Source organism: Lepisosteus platostomus, unplaced genomic scaffold (genome assembly GCF_059453375.1).
Source record: "Lepisosteus platostomus isolate fLepPlt1 unplaced genomic scaffold, fLepPlt1.hap1 Scaffold_61_H1, whole genome shotgun sequence".
Taxonomy (NCBI): Eukaryota; Metazoa; Chordata; class Actinopteri; order Semionotiformes; family Lepisosteidae; genus Lepisosteus; species Lepisosteus platostomus.
Genome location: NW_028291677.1, coordinates 27651 through 51500, shown reverse-complemented (window position 1 = coordinate 51500; position 23850 = coordinate 27651). Strand labels below are relative to the sequence as shown.

General features: G+C 44.3%; 6 non-coding genes across 6 annotated transcripts; 1 reads left to right on the top strand and 5 right to left on the bottom strand.

Annotated features, from left to right (window-relative positions):
- The first annotated feature begins 2899 nt into the window (after window positions 1-2899).
- On the top strand, window positions 2900-2973 carry trnan-guu (transfer RNA asparagine (anticodon GUU)). The gene has a single exon. It is a non-coding gene; the product is annotated as a tRNA-Asn (tRNA).
- Window positions 2974-4946: 1973 nt separating this feature from the next.
- On the bottom strand, window positions 4947-5020 carry trnai-aau (transfer RNA isoleucine (anticodon AAU)). The gene has a single exon. It is a non-coding gene; the product is annotated as a tRNA-Ile (tRNA).
- A 559-nt stretch (window positions 5021-5579) lies between these two features.
- Window positions 5580-5650, bottom strand: trnag-gcc (transfer RNA glycine (anticodon GCC)). The gene has a single exon. It is a non-coding gene; the product is annotated as a tRNA-Gly (tRNA).
- A 2762-nt stretch (window positions 5651-8412) lies between these two features.
- Window positions 8413-8485, bottom strand: trnar-ccu (transfer RNA arginine (anticodon CCU)). The gene has a single exon. It is a non-coding gene; the product is annotated as a tRNA-Arg (tRNA).
- A 13401-nt stretch (window positions 8486-21886) lies between these two features.
- Window positions 21887-21960, bottom strand: trnai-aau (transfer RNA isoleucine (anticodon AAU)). Its single transcript has one exon. It is a non-coding gene; the product is annotated as a tRNA-Ile (tRNA).
- Window positions 21961-22801: 841 nt separating this feature from the next.
- trnas-aga (transfer RNA serine (anticodon AGA)) lies at window positions 22802-22883 on the bottom strand. The gene has a single exon. It is a non-coding gene; the product is annotated as a tRNA-Ser (tRNA).
- Between the last annotated feature and the right edge of the window lie 967 nt (window positions 22884-23850).

The following is a 23850-nucleotide window of genomic DNA, read 5'->3' as shown; positions in this document are numbered from 1 at the left end:
AGTTTAGCCGATCTTGTTACAGCATGTTCCAGTTTACTCTTATTAACCATATTAATTTTAAGTGCTTAATGCCATTTTTTGACCACGCACGAATATTCTTATGTCCATACCTTTGCAAGGGAATCAGTGTGAATTGTAATACTAATTAAATAACCGCGGGCACTTTCCACCCCCTCTGACAGCAGGAACATAACCCATTCTCAGCTCAGCAGCTCATTACAATATAGGGTGTTCAAATCTTTTGCTGCCTCAAAAAGCTTTAGAGAACTTAACATTTCTATTATCAACAAATTGTAAATACGACGTTTACATTGGCATTACTAATTTTTCACTTGAGTGTATGGAGGATTGTCAGCTGTCACTGAGAGCAGTTAATTAAATGTATTTTTTGATTCACAATCAGACAAATGCAACATAAATTATCTTTGTCTTCTAAGTATATTAATAAACTTTCAGCATAGCTTTCTCCTAGTTTAGATTAATTTTTCTTGGGATTTTGGGATCAAACGTGGAAAGATTAGATTAGTAATCGTTTTTATTTTTTAAATACATTTTAGAAAAGTGTAATCTATACTTAAAAGCTGTATAAAAGCTGTATAAAAGACACTCGATATTAATGGAGTTTAGTTGATACTTTTTAAACTTTTAATTATTTTAAATTGTATTACAGCATTGTACACATGCTTAAAAGAGAAGAAAACGCAAGCCTTCTTCAGGTGTGAGGGCATTCTGCTCAGAATGAAACACTAAAATGTAATGTAGGCTCTGAATGGGTTCAATTATGATTTGGGCTTGATTAAGGTCGCTGCCTTTCATCCAAAATCTTGCTTGAATCCTTCTAAACTAAAAATTAGACATGAGCAGGGGCTCTGGTGAAATTTCTCTTTTTTTAATTTCTCTTTTTTTCTTGGAAAAATATCTTACCCGCTGCAATCCGGGCACAGAAGGATTAAAAGAAGCCAGACAGGCAGGGGGAAGAGTGAGTTCTAGATAAAGAGGTATCCAGGTAACAGTGAAGGTAACAGCCGCAGACGTGGCCTACTTAGCCCGCCAGGGTTACCCTACTCTCCCGGAGGAGGCCCACCGGGAAATAGCGCTCCAGGCGTTCCTGGCCCCGGCGCCGACTGAGGTGCAGTGCCACGTGATGCTGGCCGCACTGGTCCCCTTGGAGCAGGCCCTGGCTCTGGCTGAGCAGACTGATGCCGTATTCGAGGAAACCGGTGGGCGCCAACGGAGGGGCGCACGGGGAATCAGATGGGGAGGAGGAGACGCCCAGCGCGACGATGCTGGGGGAGCGATGACGGCTGGTCATCTGCCACTGCTGTGGGGAGAGGGGACACATCGCAGGCAACATGAAATTGTCAGGGACATTCAGCTATATACAAAGAAGAGACAGACAAAGTAATAATTCTATATTAACGTGGCCTACATATTGACGCAATGATCAAACTAACTGACATGTTCTGATTCAGATCCCCTGCAGTTCATAATAATTAGAACAATAGCAATGCTGAGTCCTCCCCACCCTACTGAGCACAAATTCAGCTGCTCTCCAGTTCTGTTCTGCATGTTTTTTCATTGCAATTGAGCTCGGAGCTGGAGATGATCTCCATACAGTTCTGTGTTACCTAGCCCGCACTTGCGTGCTAATTTACGGGTTGTGGCAAATGCTTTTTTATAGTTCATATACATGACGGCAACCTGTTACCGAGGAACCTGAGAGGTTTAAAAGCCTCACGAGCCAGGCAGGACTCCAACCTACAATCTTCTGATTCGAAGTCAAACGCGTTATCCATTACGACACTGGCCCATGGAACATGCGCTTGCACTCTACCACAGAGAACAGAAATAGTGTTGATGTGTCGTGCTGAAATTCCGATTGATTTTGAATTCAAAGAAAAAAGGTTTTCTTCCAAAACACCATGAAATTGTCACATCTTGCAGACAATAGGTGTATTCCATGTTGAAAAGAGAAGAAAGAAAACCATGGAGCCTTTTACAGGTGTGAGGCTTCTTCAGGTGTGAGAAGACCTCACAGTCGAAATGCTGTGTTTCCGTTCTTCTCTTTTCAGCATGCAATAAACCTATTACTTGATCCTTTGCAGCCGAGGCATGCTGAAGTAGCTACCCAGCTGAACATCTAGCAGACTCTACAGTACTTCTCTCCTGTAGAAGTAAAGCAGGGCTTGCTGGGTGAGCTTTTGCTCCGGTAAATTAGGTCACGTGTCATGTTAAATCACTTCTTCTAAACACAACATTTGCTGGTGCTAGCTTTCCCCATGAAAAGAGACATTTCCCTTACAGTACATGACATATCGTTTTTATTCTATCAATAAGTATAGAAATTAAACAAAAGAAAAAATGGTGTCGCCAAAGAATGCACAGCTCTGTCGCCTTGGGGAGGTGTCAAGGGCATTGAGCTCCTTGGACATGAAAAGTGCCCGATAAATGCCATTTCTCATCATTTCTCTTGGCGTCAGTTCTGCTATTAAATGGGACGGAGGCAACGGGCTCAGAGAGCAGGTTAAGTGCACACCGAATGCAGATGTGTCTAAGTGTCTGTAAAAGCGCGGTGCTCCGCTGGTGCTGTTCCCTAGTGGCTTAAAGTGCCCGCCTAGTAAGCAGGCGATCCTGGGTCTGAATACCAGCGGTGCCTCTCTCCGTGTCTTGTTGTGCCGAATGTCTCATTTCAGACAAACATGTACAGCTTGGTTCAGTTTAATGCAAGAATTCATTTCCTTTCTGGAATAACTTGTTTTTGAAGAAATCCATACAGCTTGTGAAAGATGAAATCCATTTCTTGGTTGTCAGTGGAAAAAGATTGCCGGCTGCAAGAAGCGCAAGTGATTGTTTTCTTTGACCATAAACCTGCAAATGTAGAGAGCACAAGCGGCCGTCAGTCTCTGTGGCGCAATCGGTTAGCGCATTCGGCTGTTAACCGAAAGGTTGGTGGTTCAAGGCCACCCAGGGACGCATGTCTCATTTTTTCCAATGTAAACATCATCACCGCTAAAGAAGATGGTGCAGAAAGCTCCACAGTCGAAACATTGTGCTTCTTTTCTTCTCTTTTCAGCATGGAGTAAACCTTTGCTTGATCCTTTGCAGCCTACGCATGCTGACACAGCTACCTTTCTCTTAACGCGCCTCAATCATTATTCACCAAAACCATCAGCAGAATGTGTCGCCTTTGTGGTGATGTCACTCCTCTGCTTCACAAATGTCCTTAGTGACGGACCATTCCTTTCTGCCATTTTTCCGGAGCGGTTATTGATTGCTCCATCATTTCCCTCATACTTTCCATCCCTAGATTGAAAAAAAAAACAGAAACAGGCTGACAGGACGACAATCAAATTGCAAAAACTCATCAAAGCACTCGATAGAGTATTTGAATCCACAAGTAGCTACGAGCAACTTTGTCCTGGCTTGCATGAAAGTCGGAAAATGTCAAAAAGAAAAAGATGGTGGCTTTTTCATATTCGTTCTTTTATTTTTAGTTCGTTGGCTCTTCTGTCCATTGTCCTCCTGCCTGGCTCTTGACCTGTGACTGTCTGAACGCACACAGTAAAATTTCATGTGGGGGATTTGTCCTGAGCCTCTGTGAAAGACCCACCCACCCCCATAAATAACTGCTCTAGAAATACGATTGCAAAACTAAACCACAGCTTAAAGAGGAGCTTGTCATGACCGCCAGGCAGTTAAGACCAACTCTTAAGCGATCTAATCAGCACCAGCAGTGGGTGATTATTAACAAACGCTGCCGCACGAGTTAACCCACCTGCACACACTCCACCGTGCGGTACACAGTGCTATTTTTACCATCTTTACCTGCTTCCCGCTGCTCAGTATTGAGTCTATTCCTTGAGAGCTCTACCTGGCATTTTTTCCATTACCTCGTTTATTCTGGATATTGGACTCCCCTTCTGCCTTTTTGACTTTGGACCTCGCCTCTCACCTCGGACTGTTTGCCACCAGTGTTCTCCCTGGATTACGACTTACCTTACGCCTCTTGACCACGAAACAAAGCAAAGCAGAGCAAAACAAAACGAACAAACGAAAACCCTCACGTCCCGCACTTGCATATAACGCCGTTACGTGCCCAAGCGGTATTGTACGTCATCCTAGCACTGCACCCCGGGGCGTACGGTATATGGGAACGAGCACACGCCACGAATCGTCTTGAATCACTCCCTACAGCTGTAAGGTGCCTTGAAGCGTGCACCCCCAACTTTCTTCTTTGCCCATCTGTGAAAGGTAAACTGTTGAACAAACTCTGAACCAGCTCTAAGGAAACTAATCCGATTAGACGTTACTTTGACTCATCTTTTTACGCTCAGTGCTGGATTGCTCAAACTCCAGCTAGGGTTAGGGTTAGCATTCCCACGCTACTTAGACACTTTGTTTACGCTCAGTGCTGGATTTTGGGAACTTCAGGATGAGTGGGAATTTTCTCCTATCTGTCAATTCTGTTTTGTTTTGGAGACTCTTGGCTGCCTATGTTGTACAGTGCAGCGTGAAGGAAACATTTTCCAAAACTGTGTCAGCTCAAAAGTTGTAAGAAAACCTCTCCAGCTGCTTTAACTCTCTTCATTTTTGTCATTTAATGTGACACTCGATGTATAACTGGAGCCTCACATATGCAAATGGTGAGGCTCCAGTTCGACACCCAGTTCGACACCACTTTACAGTATATGACAAAAGCATGGCAGACTGTGCCGGACCGGCAGATAACTTCCGCTTATTTTTACCATACTAAACATTGGAAATCCTCCCACTTGTATTTGTGACACTTGATTTTGGCTCCACCTAAGACACTCTTAAATCTTCAAACACTTTTCTCTTCTCCCGCAACACTCTTGTCTGTCGGCACTATGTGGCAGCGTTGCATGACAACCCCTCTCACCACGGAAAGGAACCTAACAGCTTTGGTAAGAGAGGAGAAAAGGACCTGGCCAGTACGGGGCTCGAACCCGTGACCTTGGCGTCATTAGCACCACGCTCGAACCAACTGAGCTAACCAGCCTCACAACAGTGCTCCTCTCTGTGCTGCAAAAAATCGAACTCAGGGAATTTCTTTTGTCCTCCTTTGAATAGAAAGCCTTGTAATTCAGTGTAAGGGCTTTCTCGTGCAGTTTCATGGTTCTTGTAACCCAAATCCTACACTGGCCTGAAGTGCCCCCCCATTTCACAGCATTTTTCAGCTGATTTAAAATGTACCTAAAGGAGAAGCATTATTGAAGACCATCAATTACCAAGAGCTTTTGTCAAAGGTTTTGGTGGTCATTTTGAATGACCACAGAGCGCTGTGACCTCGGTTTTACATCTCATCCAAAAGACAGCGCCCTTTTACAACACAGCATCTCCGTCACTATACTGGGGCATTGGGACCCGCACAGACCTCAGGGCGAGCGCCCCACCGCCGGCACCATTAACACCGCTTCCAGCTGGAAGCTTTGTTTTTCCCTGTAGCTCACCCTCATCCGGGTACTGACCTGGCTCACACCTGCTTAGCTTCAGTGGGTTTTTTGAGTTGCGAGTTGCAAGGGGATGCAAGTGATGGAGCCGCTCGCTGCAAAAGCCACTGCATTGGCCGGGAATCGAACCCGAGCCTCCCGCGTGGCAGGCGAGAATTCTACCACTGAACCACCAATGCTCAGTGCCTGGGCCTTCAAAAAAGACGCTTTTTTGGTGCTCTGTGCAAAACGCGTCGACATCTGCTTCCAGCTGCAAAATGCCATTCGCGGACGCTGAAGAACTTATTTCCAAGGCAGCGGGTACAAGCGATTGGGCGTTTTAAAACCACCAGGAACAGCAAAGAGGCGTGCTTCTTTGCTTGCGCCGAAACACACCGACTGGAGGCGGATAACGTAGTCGGCAGGATTCGAACCTGCGCGGGGAGACCCCAATGGCTTTCTAGTCCATCGCCTTAACCACTCTGCCACGACTACAGCAAGCCCCACCACCGCTGCGTTCTTGCTACAATCTTACCTGGATCGCGAGGCGCCGGCGGAAGCCTATTTCAAAGTCGTTCTCCGTTTCAAAAAAACATTTCCAAAATACAAGCCTTGCAGACAGACACGCCTCAGAGGACTTAAGGGTGGCTTCATGTCGGAATGATAAAGTCTCCCCGTCCGGACATGAAAATGCCACTTTGTTACACACAAAAAAAGAATCAACAACAGAGAAATGCCCACAAGCATTTGAAAAGCCGCACCACGTCGCACTTGAAATAGCTCTTACATTAGTGGTAGACGCAGGAATCGCCTTTTTATTTACGCTCTTACCCACGCGATGGAAAGCAAAACAAAGCAAAGCAGAGCAAAACAAAACGAACAAACGAAAACCCTCACGTCCCGCACTTGCATATAACACCGTTACGTGCCCAAGCGGTATTGTACGTCATCCTAGCACTGCACGCCGGGGCGTATGGTATATGGGAACGAGCACACGCCACGAATCGTCTCGAATCACTCCCTACAGCTGTAAGGCGCCTTGAAGCGTGCACCCCCAACATTCTTCTTTGCGCATCTGTGATAGGTAAACTCTTGAGCAAACTCTGAACCAGCTCTAAGGAAACTAATCCGATTAGATGTTACTTTGACTCATCATTTAAGGGACCCTTGTTAATTGGAGAAATCAATGATTTCGAATGAATTCTGTATGCGTTAAAAGACAGCTATACACAGAAAACATGCAGGACACTGCTCATGATGTTTCCCGAGCCGAAACACAGTGCGTTTTTCCAAGCCATCTGACAAAGCCCGCCCACTGAAAACTGCAGGAGATCGTGTAAAGACGTTCAAGTTTGTAACTACTGCACGCACAGGAAGCAGAATAAATTCCTCTATTCAAACTGTCAAAGGTTTGCTTTGCGAACGCTGCAGGACATCGCACAATCTCTTTTGAACAGGGACAAACGATTTCTTATGGGGCGCAGTAAGTACAGACGTTTAAAAAGCTCCACTCATGCCAATGATGCAGCATGAAGAAGCGCAACCTAAAGTTTGCATTCCTAGCACTGTTGCATTCCCCGCATCAGTAGCTAAGAGAATATAATTTACGACTCTTGTTAATGCAGTTTCAGAAACCAGACTGAAATTTCTCAAGTATATTATTTGAATCCAGATACGATTGACGTTGGGCAACAACTATTCTCTCAAAACTTTTAGATTGAAATGGGACCTTTGAGACAGGCCTGTAGTTGTTAAGAACTTGTGGATCCAAATTTGACTTCTTAAGGAGCGGTCTAAGAACCACTACCTTAAATTGATCATGTACGTTGCCTGACGCAAGCGATGCATTCATCATACTAATTATAGGTCCTGCCAGTCCTTCGAGGGAATCTTTGACTTGCTGAGTGGGGATGGGATCTAGCAAACAGGTGGTTTACTTTGTCTTACGTCTGTGTCCATGAGTCCACCATAAGAAGAAATCTGAACAGGAGTGGTGATCATGCGAGGTCACCACGGAGGAAACCACTGCTCTCCCCCCCAAAAAAACCACCACTGCCCCTCTCAAGTTTGCTAAAGACCACATGGATGTTCCACAACTCCTGGAACAATGTTCTGTGGACAGACGTGACAAAAGTTGAACTTGTTGGTAAATGTGCACAGCGTTATGTTTGGAGATAACAAAACACCGCATACCAACTCCAAAACCTCATCCCACCTGGGAAGCATGGCGGAGGCTGTACGGCTTGCAATCATCGAGGGACCGATGAATTCCGAGATGTATCAGGAAATTCTACAGCAGAATGTCAGGGTGTCTGCCTGTGATCTAAAACTCAAAAGACGCTGGGTCTTGCAACATGACAAAAACAAAGGAGTACATCAACAACAGAGTGGCTGAAACAGAAGAAATTCTGTATGTTGGGATGGCCAAGTAAGAGTCCTGACCCCAATCCCATTGAAGTGCTGTGGCGTGATCTGAAGCAGGCCATTCAGCGCAAGACATCCCAAAAATATACATGAACTGAAACAGTTTTGCATAGAGGAATAGGCCAAAATACCTCCTAACCGCTGCTCAGGTCTGACAAGCCGCTACAGAAAGTGGGGGTTGAGGTTTTTGTCATAAAGGAGGTTCCACTAGCTCCTTAATATAAGGGTTCACGTACTTTTTCCATCAATGACCTTGATTGTTTAAACCATTTGGTCAATAAAGAAACAGCAATGTCAAATGTTGGGTGTGTGTTCTTTGTTAAATCAGAATCTCTTTATTAATTATTATGACTTAGATAAAGATAAGATCACATGTTAGGAGCCATTCATGCAGAAATCCACATCATTCCGAAGGGCTGTTTACAAAAGTTTTTCTCCCAACTGTATGTGAGAGAAAAGCAGAGACGCTCACTGAGTAAGGTGGAGTTGTAGCTTTGCAAACCACAAAGACATTTGTATGCTCAAAATGGGACAGGAGCACCCCAGATGGGACTCGAACCCACAATCCCTGGCTTAGGAGGCCAGTGCCTTATCCATTAGGCCACTGGGGCACACTGGGTTGGGTCGATCACGCTGATGAAGAGCCAGTTTTTTTTTCCTTTGCTTTTTCAAAGGGATCCCCAAAATTAGGAAAGTTAGGCAGCAGAAGGTTTACTGTGACCTGAGAAGGACCGGCATCCAATCACGGTGGTACACACACACGCTCTCACTCATCTGAGCTACACGGCTACCAAGATGATCTCAGGTGCGCCGAGCTGGTACGGAACATATTGAACTGATCGACGGCGAATTGTCTCTCAGACAGGCTTTTCACCTCTGAGCTCCCTGACTGACAGTGATCAGTTAGGCAGTAAAACAGTCAGCTGCTTCTAAGCCTTAAACAGCTGCATCTCGGCGCTTCCACGGAGAGATGATTTGAAAGCCGAACATCGCCCATTGGGAACACCTTACTATCACTAGTTTAAGAGACTTTTAAGGTCTTGCAGAGGTGCCTGTCTAATAGCATGCGCTTTGCAAGCTATAGGTGTTTAGGCTGAGGCAGAATGCCTGTTAACAAAATGTTTTTCTAAAGGGGCCTCGCACTCTTTTCCAAGCAATGGTCACCATCCCCACAATGTAGTCATGTCCTAGGACGTCACCTGTTAGTCTCCATTTGTCTGCCACCAACATTTTAGGTTACGGGGTCACAACCGCACCCCGGAGAGCATAGGAGCCGTTGGCGTTCTGGCTGTGCAGATTGGGCTGAAGGTGGGGCGCTTGAATCTCGCTGTTGGAGGCCGTCTGAAACTGACCCAAGCCTTTCCCTTGAATTAAATGTAAATAAGAAATGAACCCCAGATGCACATGGAATCAATCACGTGTTTCCTTTGAGCCGTTTCAAAGACTGCTCCAGAGTTTACCTTGCACAGATGCGCAAAGATTAATGATGGGGGTGCACGCTTCCAGGCGCCTTACAACTGTAGGGACTGATTAGAGACAATTCGTAGCGTGTACTCATTTCTCTCTATTCCCCGTGTTGCAGTGGTAGGATGACATAAATTCCTGCTTCGACACGTAACGGCATTATAATCAAGTGCAGGAGCTGAGGGCTTTAGTTTTGTTTCGTTTTCCATGGCGTTCGTAAGCGCGCAAATCAAAGGCAATTCCTGCGTCTAACACGAATGTAAATGCTTTTGAAAGTGCAGTGTGGTGCAGCTTGTAAAAACCATTTGTGGTTTGTTGATGTTTTTTCTGTCTGCCAAAGTTGCATTTTGACATCCGGACTGGGGGACTTTATCATTTGAACGTGAAGCCAGCCTTAAACCCTCTGAGGCGTGTCTGTCTGCCGGCACGAATCTTGTGAAAGGTATTTTTTTTTAACGGAGAGCGACTTTAAAAAGGTTTCCGCAGCCACCTCGCACTCCGTGTTAGATTATAGGAGGAATGCGGCGACAGCGAGCTCGCTTTTGTCGTGGCCGAGTGGTTAAGTGCGTTGGGGATTCCCCGCGCAGGTTCGGAACTTGCCGACTCCGGCGTCTGCCGCACGTCGCCTTGTGCCTGCGCGGCAAAGGCGAAGTGCCGTTTCTCCTTTCCTGGTACTATAAAAACGCTAAATCGCTTGGACCCGCTGCCATTGAAAGCAATTCTTCAGATAACCACACATTTTGCGTTCGCACCTCTGGTGCTCTACTTATGCCTTTGCAAACCTAATGAATAAAGCTGAAAGAACCGACACGATATGTAGGTGCTCGTAAACCACGCAGTAAAGAACTGTTAACAGCAAGGGTTTCAGTGGGTTAACTGAGGAGAAGGCGTGATCGCTAATTGTTGACTTTTTATTTGGTGTTAGAAACACTCTTACTGTGCATGACGTGCAACAAATGTAGCCACAGAAATTGCATCACGCTTTCATGTATGCTATCGCAGACACCAACGTTGCCTAGATAGAAAACCGAAATAGCCGTGGGTTTGCTTGCTGGTCTGAAGGATCTCTCTTCGAATCTCTATCATTTGTCAATGAAAGTAAAAGGCGCTGCAATCTCATACGTTCAGAATCAAACCCGCAGCTGTTGTTCGACTTTATTTCTTGACTAATTACAACTGAGTGTCGCATGAGCAGTTACGTAAACTTGTCTGGTATATTTGAACACAAATGCCGTTCTTCAATTAAAACTAACAGTACATTGTCAGGGACATTCAGTTCTATACAAACAAGAGACAGACAAGAGAATATTTCTACCGTTCATGTGGACTACGTGTTGACTTACTGATCGGAATAATTGAAAGGTTCGGGCTCATAGCCGATGCAGTGCGTGCTAATTAGAACAGCAACGCTGAGCTCTCAGCACCGTACTGAGCCCAGGTGTTTTTCTAAAGCTGTCAGGTGCAGTTCATTTACATGAAGGAAATCTCTTACTGGGTACGATTACAATGCAGTAAGTAGCACAGACTGCTTAGGGAGTAGCCCGATGCGTTTAAAAACAACCCGAGCCAGATAGGAGTCGAACCTGCAATCTCCTGATCCGTAGTCAGACGCGTTATCCATTGCGCCACTGGCCCTGGTGTGACACTGCAGGACTGTAACCCAGTGAGATCAGCACTGCAACTAGTAAAATATTACCCCCGGTCCATTCTTTTCCAAAAGTGAGAAACACCTGTTTTCTACATTTTGTCTGTTTTAAAACCATATCTCTTTAAACCAAACCAAGAGTTTGTCTTTTGCACTGATATTCTGATTCATTTCGATTTCAAAGAAAAAAAAAAACATTATCTTCCAAAGCATCATAAAATTGTCCCTTCTTCCAGACTCTACTTCTCTCTTGTAGTAGTACAGCAGACCTTTCCAAGTGAGCAGATCACAGAGTCCGAAATGAGCTTCCTCCATCAAGCAAAGTACCTGAACATGACTCTGTCTTCATAAAAGCGCCCCTGTAATAAAGAAATTAAATCCGAAATCAAGAGGGCAGTTTCCTACTGAAGTTCAAGAAATCATCAATTTTAACCTAGCAACACATTAAAGGCTGCATCTATACAAGTACGATTCTAGAAATGCTCACCAGATTACGTTTTAAGAAAGAACTGCGCCTCAGGTTCCGCCGAGATCTTAACTCGGATGGCAGGATTCAGAGTCCGGAGTGTGGACTGATGGCGCACGGAGGGTCCATATACTGTGGATCCCTCAGTGATCTTCCGCGTATTCAAACCGCCAGCGTGTGACTCCCCTGTCACCGTCCTCTCTCCTCTGTGCAGCCGGGCCCGATTCACGGTAAAGTGAAAAAAAATATGCCCTCAACGTGAGATTTACTCTGGAGTGAGGATAGATGTTACCTTTTTATCATTGAACAGGATGTATGTGATGTGGCGACTAGGTTCAATTTTGTATCCTGTTTAAAAGATTAAGGACTGGGGTGAGCGTGATTTACCACCCTTTCAGCTAAGAACCCGACGTGCGCACCGTTTAAGCTGCATAGACTCGGTCGTTTAACTCTTCTCCATTAGCAGGGTTAAGGTTAAAGAAAAAAAACATTGCTGACTTCTTTTTTTTTTGCCAGCTGCTAGCGCTGATTAGCAAGGTTTGTATTTCATGTTTTGCAAGTTGCATCCATTTTAAGAAAAACAAGTCATGTTAAAGACAGGAAATGAATACTTGTGTTTAATTAAGTCTAGCGGTTGTCCGCTGGGATTCAGACCCAGGGTCTCCTGTTCACTAGACAGGCGCTTTAACCAACTAAGCCACGGCGCCCCGGGAGTGCTGTCCTTTTGCAGCCACTTGGACACACCACTCAGACACATCTGCATTCGGTGTGTGCTCCGCCTGCTCGCTGAGCAAGTTGCCACCTTTACATACAATAGCAACATCGACACCAAGAGAAAGGATGACAAATGGCTTTTATCTGGAACTTTTCATGTCCAAGGAGCTCAATGTGCTTTCTGTGTACAACAGGGCCACTGAACTCCACACTGGCCACTGAACCACAGCAGTGGCTTGCTGGCTTGACATCTCCCAAGGAAAATGTTGAAATCGCATGTGGAACAGGAAAATGACCCTCGAGTACGAGGGAAAAAAAAGAAAAAGATCATCTGGAGCGCGCCAACTCAGTTGGGACAGTCCAGTTCTGTTGACGAGGTGGCTGAGTGGTTAAGGCGATGGCTTGTTAATCCATTGTGCTCTGCATGTATGGGTTCGAATCCCACTCTCGTCGGTTTCCATGTCTGACATGTGTGCCCGTTCGACGTTGGCCCTCCTGTCGTTTGCTCCAGAACTAGAGCCATGCAGTTTCTAGCGGTGGCTGAACATGGTATAGTAGGCTAACATCGGTATCGAGCAGTGACAGTAACAGTATTTACGTGCCGCTGCTGCCAAGTGGCTCTGGGTTGAGACCGCGTTTTCACTTACTTGCAATGCAAACGGAGAAAGCGATTTTTGACAGTCTCTTGAGAGACTGCGCTAGGTGTTTAGGGATAGACTTTGTCAGTTCCCCCTGGGATGATGGCCTCTCAAATAGTTTGTGATTCCTCTAGACGTTTATACAGTAGAAGCCTGCTTCGTGGCTTAAATCCAAGCTAAGGAAACGAGTTAGAGGTCTGATGCAGAACTGCGAATTCAATGAACGGGAACACTACAGTACATTGCACTGTATGTGTGAGGAAAACTGCCCCCTTCTGTCCCTTGTCGACCGAACAGAGGACTGTAAAGGATACCGCCAAGAAACTTTAGGATGCTGGTTGGAATACAGCTCCAAAGAAGCCCCTTTGGGTGTTATGTCATCAAAAAGTAAGAACAGCGAATCTCCCTTTGATCAAAAGCGCAACAGAACTGTTTTCCGTGGAGCAGCTTTCAGACCCGTAGACCTGTTTTATTTGTAGGGCAGGGCGCATTCCCAAACGCGAATCTCCTGTTTTAGAAATGCTTTGGGCGGCGTGAAGTGAAAATAAGAAATGGGCTCCAGATGCACATGGAAGCAATCAAGTGTTTCATCCGAGCTGTTTCAACGACTGCTCAAGAGCTTTCCTTTCACAGAGGCGCAACGATTAATGATGGGGGTGCACCCTTCAATGCGCCTTCCCAGTGGGCATTGATTCGTCGAATATACGTATATTTATGGCGAAAATACGGCTATACGTATATATACGTCGCCTCAACGTATAATCAACGTCGAATTGCAACCGTAAAATCGACGACATGAATAAACGCATATATAACATCGAAAACACATCTAACACAGTGCCTGAGGCTTTTTACTGTATGTATCGTGTGTGCCGCAACTAGGAGTATACGGCACTCTGCACAGTGTACGAAGTAAATTATTTTCGCAGTAATTAATTTATTATATTTACTATATTTATTATACACGTGTAAATTAATTACTGCGAAAATAATTTACTTCGTACACTGTGCAGAGATTCTAGACGAATTGCAGACCACATTTAGACGTCTAAGGTATGCGTTTAATAGATGCAGCCATTCAAAATGCGCGGTAAAAACCCGCGGTACAGTAACCTACCCACAAGCCACCGCGGGGCACCGGAGGGTACCGCAGGACAAGTGATTGGCTGGCCAAAATGACCGACAGGGGCACTCGTGGTGCATTGGTTGGTAGTGCAAAGATTTAATCATTTAATGTCTTTGCTGTCCACATTTTAATCCGCTTAGTTTTGAATATTTATATGGATTTTACCACTAAAGGGAAATTTTAGTAGCTGAGCATAAAAAGAAGAGGAGCATAACGCATCTGAAGGTCATAAACGATATTAATTTAGGAACATAAACATTACTGTATGTATGTAAACTGTACTGTGTATGGCTGGTCTTGGTAGTTTAAAGAAAAAATACACACCAGTCTTCCATTTCTCCCTAAACATTTTAAGCATGAAAGTTTTATGAAACGGTACCCAAATATGCGATTGCTGTATAGAATGAATTTTAATTAAAAAAAATTATTTAACACGAACATTAAGCTGTTTACATCTTCCGCCTGAGAACAGTCACCCGTTGCTACCCAACGCAGAATGGTGATTGGCTGACACCATCTGACACCCCTCTGATTGGAGAAAAAAGACGTGCTGGTGTGCTATACCAGGAAGAGGATTTCTTTCAATTCTAAACGTGTATTTTAAAAGTTTAAGAAGTAAAAACCTTACAGCGTACACAGATTTCTAAACTGATCAGGATCGTTATCTTTGTCTCATGCATAATAATGTTCACCGCTCTGTCCAGCAAATTAATAATAAACTTTATTTTATATAGCTTTTTAAACGAATAAGTAATTAGATTGCTCATAAACCTAATCACTTGCTTTTTCTTTTTATTTAGGCGCAGATTTCAACTATAGATCGTATTATTAATAACCATAATAACAACCAACCAACAAAAACAACCATATAAACATAATACCAACCAAAAACATAGATAACAACCACAATACAAAATCAAATAATCAAACCATTTTACACTCGCAAAGTCCTCCAATTATCATAATCCCGCCCCTTATGCAAAACCAAACCTTCCTCCCATCCCAGTTTATCCTGTTTATCATAAACAAAATCAACCTCAATTTTCAACATAAAGCATTACACAAAATCAATACCTCAACACTCCATACTCAACAACGATAATTCACAAACAGCCAGAAAATGTAACTACACATTCCCAAACAGACCTAATTTCCATAGCCCCGCCCCTTATGCAAAACCAACATCCCTCCCCTGTTCTCTCTCTCCCCTGGCGGTTGTAATTGTTTTTATTTTCAAATAAATTTTAGCAAAGTCATGTATTTTAAAAATCTTAAGATTTTTATATTTATGTCTTTATTTAGTGGTTTCATTAGTGACAAAGGCTAAACTTTCTTGGAAAAATGTCTTTTATGTAAACCATGTTTGCTATTAATTCATTCAGGGCTAAAATATGTTCATTGTCTTCTAATGAAAGAAGGGTTCCTTTCGCCGTAGTCGGGAGCCTAGCCTTTAACTAGTAAGTACTGTATTTACTGGGTTTTTGAGGGGGGGTGTCTTTCGCTGGAAATCTCGCCTCCTACTTTGAAAATACCCGTGAAACCGTTTCAATTCGTCACAGCCAGCACTCCTGCAGAGAGGGGGGTTGTACTTGCAGTGTATACAGTACACGCGTTATGCTCTTCGTTAATGTAAATAATTACTGCGAAAATAATTTACTTCGTACACAGTGCAGAGATTCTAGACGAATTGCAGACCACATTTAGACGTCTAAGGTATGCGTTTAATAGACGAATATTATACGTCTTTTGCCCACTGTGCTGCCCTCTTGATTTCGGATTTAATTTCTTTATTACAGGGGCGCTTTTATGAAGACAGCGTCATGTTCAGGTACTTTGCTTGATGGAGGAAGCTCATTTCGGACTCTGTGATCTGCTCACCTGGAAAGGTCTGCTGTACTACTACAAGAGAGAAGTAGAGTCTGGAAGAAGGGACAATTTTATGATGCTTTGGAAGATAATGTTTTAAAACAGACAAAATGTAGAAAACAGGTGTTTCTCACTTTTGGAAAAGAATGGACCGGGGGTAATATTTTACTAGTTGCAGTGCTGATCTCACTGGGTTACAGTCCTGCAGTATCACACTGGATAACGCGTCTGACTAGGGATCAGGAGATTGTAGGTTCGACTCCTGCCTGGCTCGGGTTGTTTTTAAATGCATCGGGCTACTCCCTAAGTAGTCTGTGCTACTTACTGCATTGTAATAGTACCCAGTAAGAGATTTCCTTCATGTAAATGAACTGCACCTGACAGCTTTAGAAAAACACCTGGGCTCAGTACGGTGCTGAGAGCTCAGCTTTGCTGTTCTAATTAGCATGCACTGCATCGGCTATGAACCCGAACTTTTCAATTATTCCGATCAGTAAGTCAACACGTAGTCCACATGAAAGGTAGAAATATTATCTTGTCTGTCTCTTGTTTGTATAGAACTGAATGTCCCTGACAATGTACTGTTAGTTTTAATTGAAGAACGGCATTTTTGTTCAAATATACCAGACAAGTTTACGTAACTGCTCATGCGACACTCAGTTGTAATTAGTCAAGAAATAAAGTCGAACAACAGCTGCGGGTTTCATTCTGAACGTATGAAATTGCAGCGCCTTTTACTTCCATTGACAAATGATAGAGATTCGAAGAGAGATCCTTCAGACCAGCAAGCAAACCCACGGCTATTTCGGTTTTCTATCTAGGCAACGTTGGTGTCTGCGATAGCATACATGAAAGCGTGATGCAATTTCTGTGGCTACATTTGTTGCACGTCATGCACAGTAAGAGTGTTTCTAACACCAAATACAAAGTCAACAATTAGCGATCACGCCTTCTCCTCAGTTAACCCACTGAAACCTTTGCTGTTAACAGTTCTTTACTGCGTGCTTTACGAGCACCTACATATTGTGTCGGTTCTTTCAGCTTTATTCATTAGGTTTTCAAAGGCATAAGTAGAGCACCAGAGGTGCGAACGCAAAATGTGTGGTTATCTGAAGAATTTATTTCCACGACAGCAGAGCCAAGCGATTTAGCGTTCTTATAGTACCAGGAAAGGAGAAGCAGCACTTCGTCTTTGCCGCGCAGGCACAAGGCGACATGCGGCAGACGCCGTAGTCGGCAGGATTCAAATCTGCGCAGGGAGTCCCCAATTGATTTTGAATCCATCGCCTTAATCACTCGGCCACGACTACAGCGAGCTCGCCGCCGCCGCATTCCTCCTATAATCTAACACGGAGTGCGAGGTGGCTACGGAAACTTTTTCAAAGTCGCTCTCAGTTAAAAAAAAAAACCTTTCACAAAATACGTGCCGGCAGACAGACACGCCTCAGAGGGTTTAAGGCTGGCTTCACGTTCAAATGATAAAGTCTCCCCGTCTGGATGTCAAAATGCAACTTTGGCAGACAGAAAAACATCAACAAACCACAAATGTGGACAAGGATTTTACAAGCTGCACCACACTGCACTTTCAAAAGCATTTACATTCGTGTTAGACGCAGGAATTGCCTTTGATTTGCGTGCTTACGAACGCCATGGAAAACGAAACAAAACAAAAGCCCTCAGCTCCTGCACTTGATTATAATGCCATTACGTGTCGAAGCAGTAATTTACGTAATTTACTGCCTGAAAAAAAAACAGTAAAATGTTTGAGTGCCTATAGAGTTTCTATTTTTATTTTCTTGAGAAAAGTTGATACCATTTCCTGGACACCCTGTCCCCCATCAGTGCGCGGTGCCCGGGGAAAAATCTGTAGGGGGGCGTCTGAAATTCTGAGGGGGGGGGGTGATATTTCGGTTGAAACGGAGCTGTAGGGTGCAGCTACCCAAATGAAATCTCGCAGCTATGCCATTGATTAGTGCTTCATGATAGAAGATAACGACTAGCAATCTGGTATTTGCGATGAAGTTCAGTTTCACATTTTTCGTCACTCTCACGGTTTGTATTGCCTGGAGCGAAAAGTACCATAAGCGTTCATTTTTGCAGCTACATGGACGTTCTGAATCGTTAAGAAAAAAATGTTGTAAAACCAACAGAAAGCACAGACTGCTATAACTAGTCCTAGTTATATAAAGATTTTAAGTATAATGATAAACTACTGCAAGGAATCGGTCCACCTGAGCAAACAGGATCGTAATGTTGACACTCAATAACGACACTGATATGTGCAGTTCCTGGACGGATAGCCCTCCTGCCCATCAAACAGACTGAGTGACTGTTCGTGTCATTTAGTGTTGTCTGACCATTGACCAAGTACAACTATTTTTTTAGGGCGCAAATTAAGTTAGGTAAATCTTTTTGCCCAAAACTGAAGGGGCAACACTCCTCCCTCCCCCCGTGATGCCAGGCCTGTCCCCATCCTATTCCATAATGTCATTATATATAATACCATACAACAGTACGATCCTTACTAACTGCATGCGTTAAAATTGCACATCAGCACATAGCAGGGGGCACATAGCCGTGATGTATTATCAATGTTAAATTTCAACCATAATATCGACAACATTAATAAACGCATACGTTGAGAAAATATCGAACCCAGCATATTTTCCGGTTATATACCACAATGCATTGCTAGTATTCGTTGGTCACCATTTTGGACACGTTTTTCAAACGTAGAAGTATATCCGCAAATATCTCAGCAATCCTCTTTTGACGAGTAAGTATGAACAATAATAATACTATCTGAATACACACAGATCTTTCTTAATATTATTTTGATTAAAATAGTACGTGAATAAGCAAAAAATGGCACATAAAAATAGTGTGAATGGGGAAGATGGCACAAAATCGTTTTGCCATTTCTCTATTCTTATTCTATGTTGTACTTTCAAACTTTAGGTACTCTTTAATTAGGACAGACTTTATTGCTCAACTGCTATGATGCAAGCCAAATTTTATACATTTATTTCAGCTTTGAGCTTTCAGCTTTGACCAACCTTGAACTCACCGGCCGTGGTTAACGCGTGTTGGATTTTAACGGGCTCTGTGTGTTCGATGTACATAAGCCACTGAATGCTGGGTGTAGAAAATCGTTTTTGCTGGTGGTGGTAATTGTCATGGGGTAGCAACGCTATCGTCTCTTCCTGTAAAAACATAAGTCTGAACATGGCCATGCAGACACTAGCGATGGTCACAAACTGAAAGGGGTCGATGCACACAACGCAGGCGGCCCCTGACTCAGTCACGCGTGTCTGTCTGGTCATATTCATGACCTCGTCCCAAAACCTGACACAGCCTTCTCTTAGAATTGCCACATCCAACTGGCAGTAACGTTTCAACTCTCTCTGTAAGTTAAACACACTTCCCTTGCATTCTTCATACCAAACCAAAAACTCGGCTTTCTCCCTCGGCAGCATGTAGTTAACGCCGTAAAGTTCTGGCGGCGGCATCGGGCTGACATAATTTTGGTTTTCTGAAGTGTTCATCAAGTGTGGAAAATGACCCTTACCCCCGGGGAACCCCATGGCGGCCGACAGTTTGCTTAATTTCATAGGTAGAAAGTTTAAAGAATCGATAAATCTGATGTTCAGAGCTTTTACGGTCATACACATTATCTTACCACCCTGATTAATTAGTTCAACGTCCATCTTTTCATCTTACAACTGTCTGATTACTAGGTAATTGTCATATCCCTTGCCATTGTGCGATATGAATGTATGGTTTTTGAAACGTCTATCGATAAATTTACACACAAAATCCTTTAGACAAGTTTCACCATAAAATTCCCAGCTTCGTTTATTGTTAATATGAAGGGCATGGATGTAATTTGGTATGTGTGTCCCCGTTTCTTGCATGCATTCAAAGTAAAAAAAAATGTACTTGTTTGAAATTTTGGGGTTGTCCAAAGGCAGTATGTAGCACAAATGTGTGTCAGGGGTGTCGATCACGTTGTTACAATGCGAGCACAGTTTCTCTTTACATTTGTGACTAGAGAGGTTATAAACCTCACATTTCTCACAAAAGACCCTGCGCTCACACTTACTAACACCCGTCGCTGCATTCCGAAAGTGTCTCGCCAAACATTGAGAGCTACGACAAAAGACCTTACAGGCCGGGCAATTCTGAATTTCTGCATCAATTTCGCAACACTGGGGATCTAAACAGGTTTTACAAGCTTTAACACAGGCGTGTGCGTTCTTGTGGCTATACGCCGCATGGTAGTTAGTGCAAAAATATGCCGCCCCCACAAAAGCTTTAATATTTAAAACCCCATAAAAATGCTCTTCATGCAGTAGAACAAAAAGTATTTTAGAATTAGGTGGTGTGGGCCCCGTTGTAAAATATTTTCAATCACCCTGGTCGTGGTACAAAATTTTAATGACCACCTTTAAATGTTTTTCAAAAGCGGTAATGTCTGACAAACTCATTTTCTGATTCTCTGAAAAACCCAACTCTTTGTGCATTCGTTTAGCGCCCTGTAACATTTCCCCATTGGTACAACCTTCATTCAACAAACCGTACACACTCCTGGTGAAACACAGATTACCGCCCGTGTAATGTAAGTCGATAAGGTGCGCTTTTTTCTGAGCAATTACCCAGAACGGATTTAAATCTTCGACGGGCACCCCCCTGCATATTCCTAACTATCGTCACCACTAATCGGAGGCTGTCATCGGTGAGAATTTCTGTGTGGCTCTGTAAGAGGTCTGAGATGTGGCTTAAAAAATCAGCAGCATTTAATTCTCCGGGTTGTCTCCTGCGTGAGAACAAGGGTTTGTTAAAACCACCCGCAGTCAAACGCAGCTGTACAAAATCATTCGCCCCGATGTTTGGAGAAAGTTCATCCAATATTCTCTGGACTGCACCATGCACATGTTTAGTCATTTATCCCGGTGGGTCTTCGCCAGTGCACCATGAAATAGCATTATCAGGTAACGAAATCCAGAGGTTAGATCAGCATCTTCTTTAGAAAAAACGTCTAAGAGTCTAGCGGCGTAAACCTGGATCGGTTTTGGAAACACTGAATGTACACTTGCTAAAGCGGCTCTTAGATTCTCTAAACCCCGCTTTTTATCCACCTCATTAGTGCCCACCTTTGATACTAACTGTGCAATATACCGCACTGAGTCTCCCACATCACCAAACACCAAGTCTTTAGGCGTGTTATTATTTCTCTCCGAAGGCTTGACACGTTTGGTTTTGGTCAGTGTCTTAACAGCCGTCTCCGATGCAGTCACCACCTTAGGGTCCGACGTTTCCACCACACTTTTTTCACCGCTCGTCGATACAGCTGCTGTGTGAAAAACGCCACATATGTGGCACATCCTTACACAAAGAGCTGCGGGTGAATGGAACAAGTTACCCGGACATGTTGTTACACCGGTTTCCTTTAAGACTGTGGTGGTGCTACTGGTATGGCGGCATGGTTAACGGCATACAGACCCCTGGCACAGACCACTTGTGTCAGGGGTCTGTATGCCGTTCCCAAAATCCACCTGCTGGATTTTGGCAACTTCAGGACGAGTGGGAATTTTCTCCTATCTGTCAATTCTGTTTTGTTTTGGAGACTCTTGGCTGCCTATGTTGAACAGTGCAGCGTGAAGGAAACATTTTCCAAAACTGTGTCAACTCAAAAGTTGTAAGAAAACCTCTCCAGCTGCTTTAACTCTCTTCATTTTTGTCATTTAATGTGACACTCGATGTATAACTGGAGCCTCACATATGCAAATGGTGAGGCTCCAGATCGACACCCAGTTCGACACCACTTTACAGTATATGACAAAAGCATGGCAGACTGTGCCGGACCGGCAGATAACTTCTGCTTATTTTTACCATATTAAACATTGGAAATCCAACCACTTGCATTTGTGACACTTGATTTTGGCTCCACCTAAGACACTCTTAAATCTTCAAACACTTTTCTCTTCTCCCGCAACACTCTTGTCTGTCGGCACTATGTGGCTGCGTTGCATGACAACCCATCTCACCACGGAAAGGAACCTAACAGCTTTGGTAAGAGAGGAGAAAAGGACCTGGCCTGTACGGGGCTCAAACCCGTGACCTTGGCGTTATTAGCACCACGCTCTAACCAGCTGAGCTAACCGGCCTCATGACATCAATCCTCTCTGTGCTGCAAAAAATCGATCTCAGGGAATTTCTTTTGCCCTCCTTTGAATAGAAAGCCGTGTAATTCAGTGTATGGGCTTTCTCGTGCAGTTTCATGGTTCTTGTAACCCAAATCCTACACTGGCCTGAAGTGCCCCCCCATTTCACAGCATTTTTCAGCTGATTTAAAATGTACCTAAAGGAGAAGCATTATTGAAGACCATCAATTACCAAGAGCTTTTGTCAAAGGTTTTGGTGGTCATTTTTAATGACCACAGAGCGCTGTGACCTCGGTTTTACATCTCATCCAAAAGACAGCGCCCTTTTACAACACAGCATCTCCGTCACTATACTGGGGCATTAGGACCCGCACAGACCTCAGGGTGAGTGCCCCCCCGCCGACACCATTAACACCGCTTCCAGCTGGAAGCTTTGTTTTTCCCTGTAGCTCACCCTCATTCGGGTACTGACCTGGCTCGCACCTACTTAGCTTCAGTGGGTTTGCAGTTGCGAGTTGCAAGGGGATGCAAGTGATGGAGCTGCTCGCTGCAAAAGCCACTGCATTGACCGGGAATCGAACCCGAGCCTCCCACGTGGCAGGCATGAAGTCTACCACTGAACCACCAATGCTCAGTGCCTGAGCCTTCAAAAAAGACGGTTTTTTGGTGCTCTGTGCAAAACGCGTCGACATCTGCTTCCAGCTGCAAAATGTCATTCGCGGACGCTGAAGAACTTATTTCCAAGGCAGCGGGTTTAAGCGATTGGGCGTTTTAAAACCACCAGGAACAGCAAGGAGGCGCGCTTCTTTGCTTGCGCCGGAACACACCGACTGGAGGCGGACAACGTAGTCGGCAGGATTCGAACCTGCGCGGGGAGACCCCAATGGATTTCTAGTCCATCGCCTTAACCACTCGGCCACGACTACAGCAAGCCCCACCGCCGCTGCGTTCTTGCTACAATCTTACCTGGATCGCGAGCCGCCGGCGGAAGCCTATTTCAAAGTCGTTCTCCGTTTCAAAAAAACATTTCCAAAATACAAGCCTTGCAGACAGACACGCCTCAGAGGACTTAAGGGTGGCTTCATGTCGGAATGATAAAGTCTCCCCGTCCGGACATGAAAATGCCACTTTGTTACACACAAAAAAAGAATCAACAACAGAGAAATGCCCGCAAGCATTTGAAAAGCCGCACCACTCCGCACTTGAAATAGCTCTTACATTAGTGGTAGACGCAGGAATCGCCTTTTTATTTACGCTCTTACCAACGCGATGGAAAGCAAAACAAAGCAAAGCAGAGCAAAACAAAACGAACAAACGAAAACCCTCACGTCCCGAACTTGCATATAACGCCGTTACGTGCCCAAGCGGTATTGTACGTCATCCTAGCACTGCACCCCGAGGCGTACGGTATATGGGAACGAGCACACGCCACGAATCGTCTCGAATCGCTCCCTACAGCTGTAAGGCGCCTTAAAGCATGCACCCCCAATATTCTTCTTTGCGCATCTGTGAAAGGTAAACTCTTGAGCAAACTCTGAACCAGCTCTAAGGAAACTAATCCGATTAGACGTTACTTTGACTCATCCTTTAAGGGACCCTTGTTAATTGGAGAAATCAATGATTTCGAATGAATTCTGTATGCGTTAAAAGACAGCTATACACAGAAAACATGCAGGACACTGCTCATGATGTTTCCCGAGCCGAAACACAGTGCGTTTTTCCAAGCCATTTGACAAAGCCCGCCCACTGAAAACTGCAGCAGATCGTGTAAAGGCGTTCAACTTTGTAACTACTGCACGCACAGGAAGCAGAATAAATTCCTCTTTTCAAACTGTCAAAGGTTTGCTGCAGGACATCGCACAATCTCTTTTGAATGGGGACAAACGATTTCTT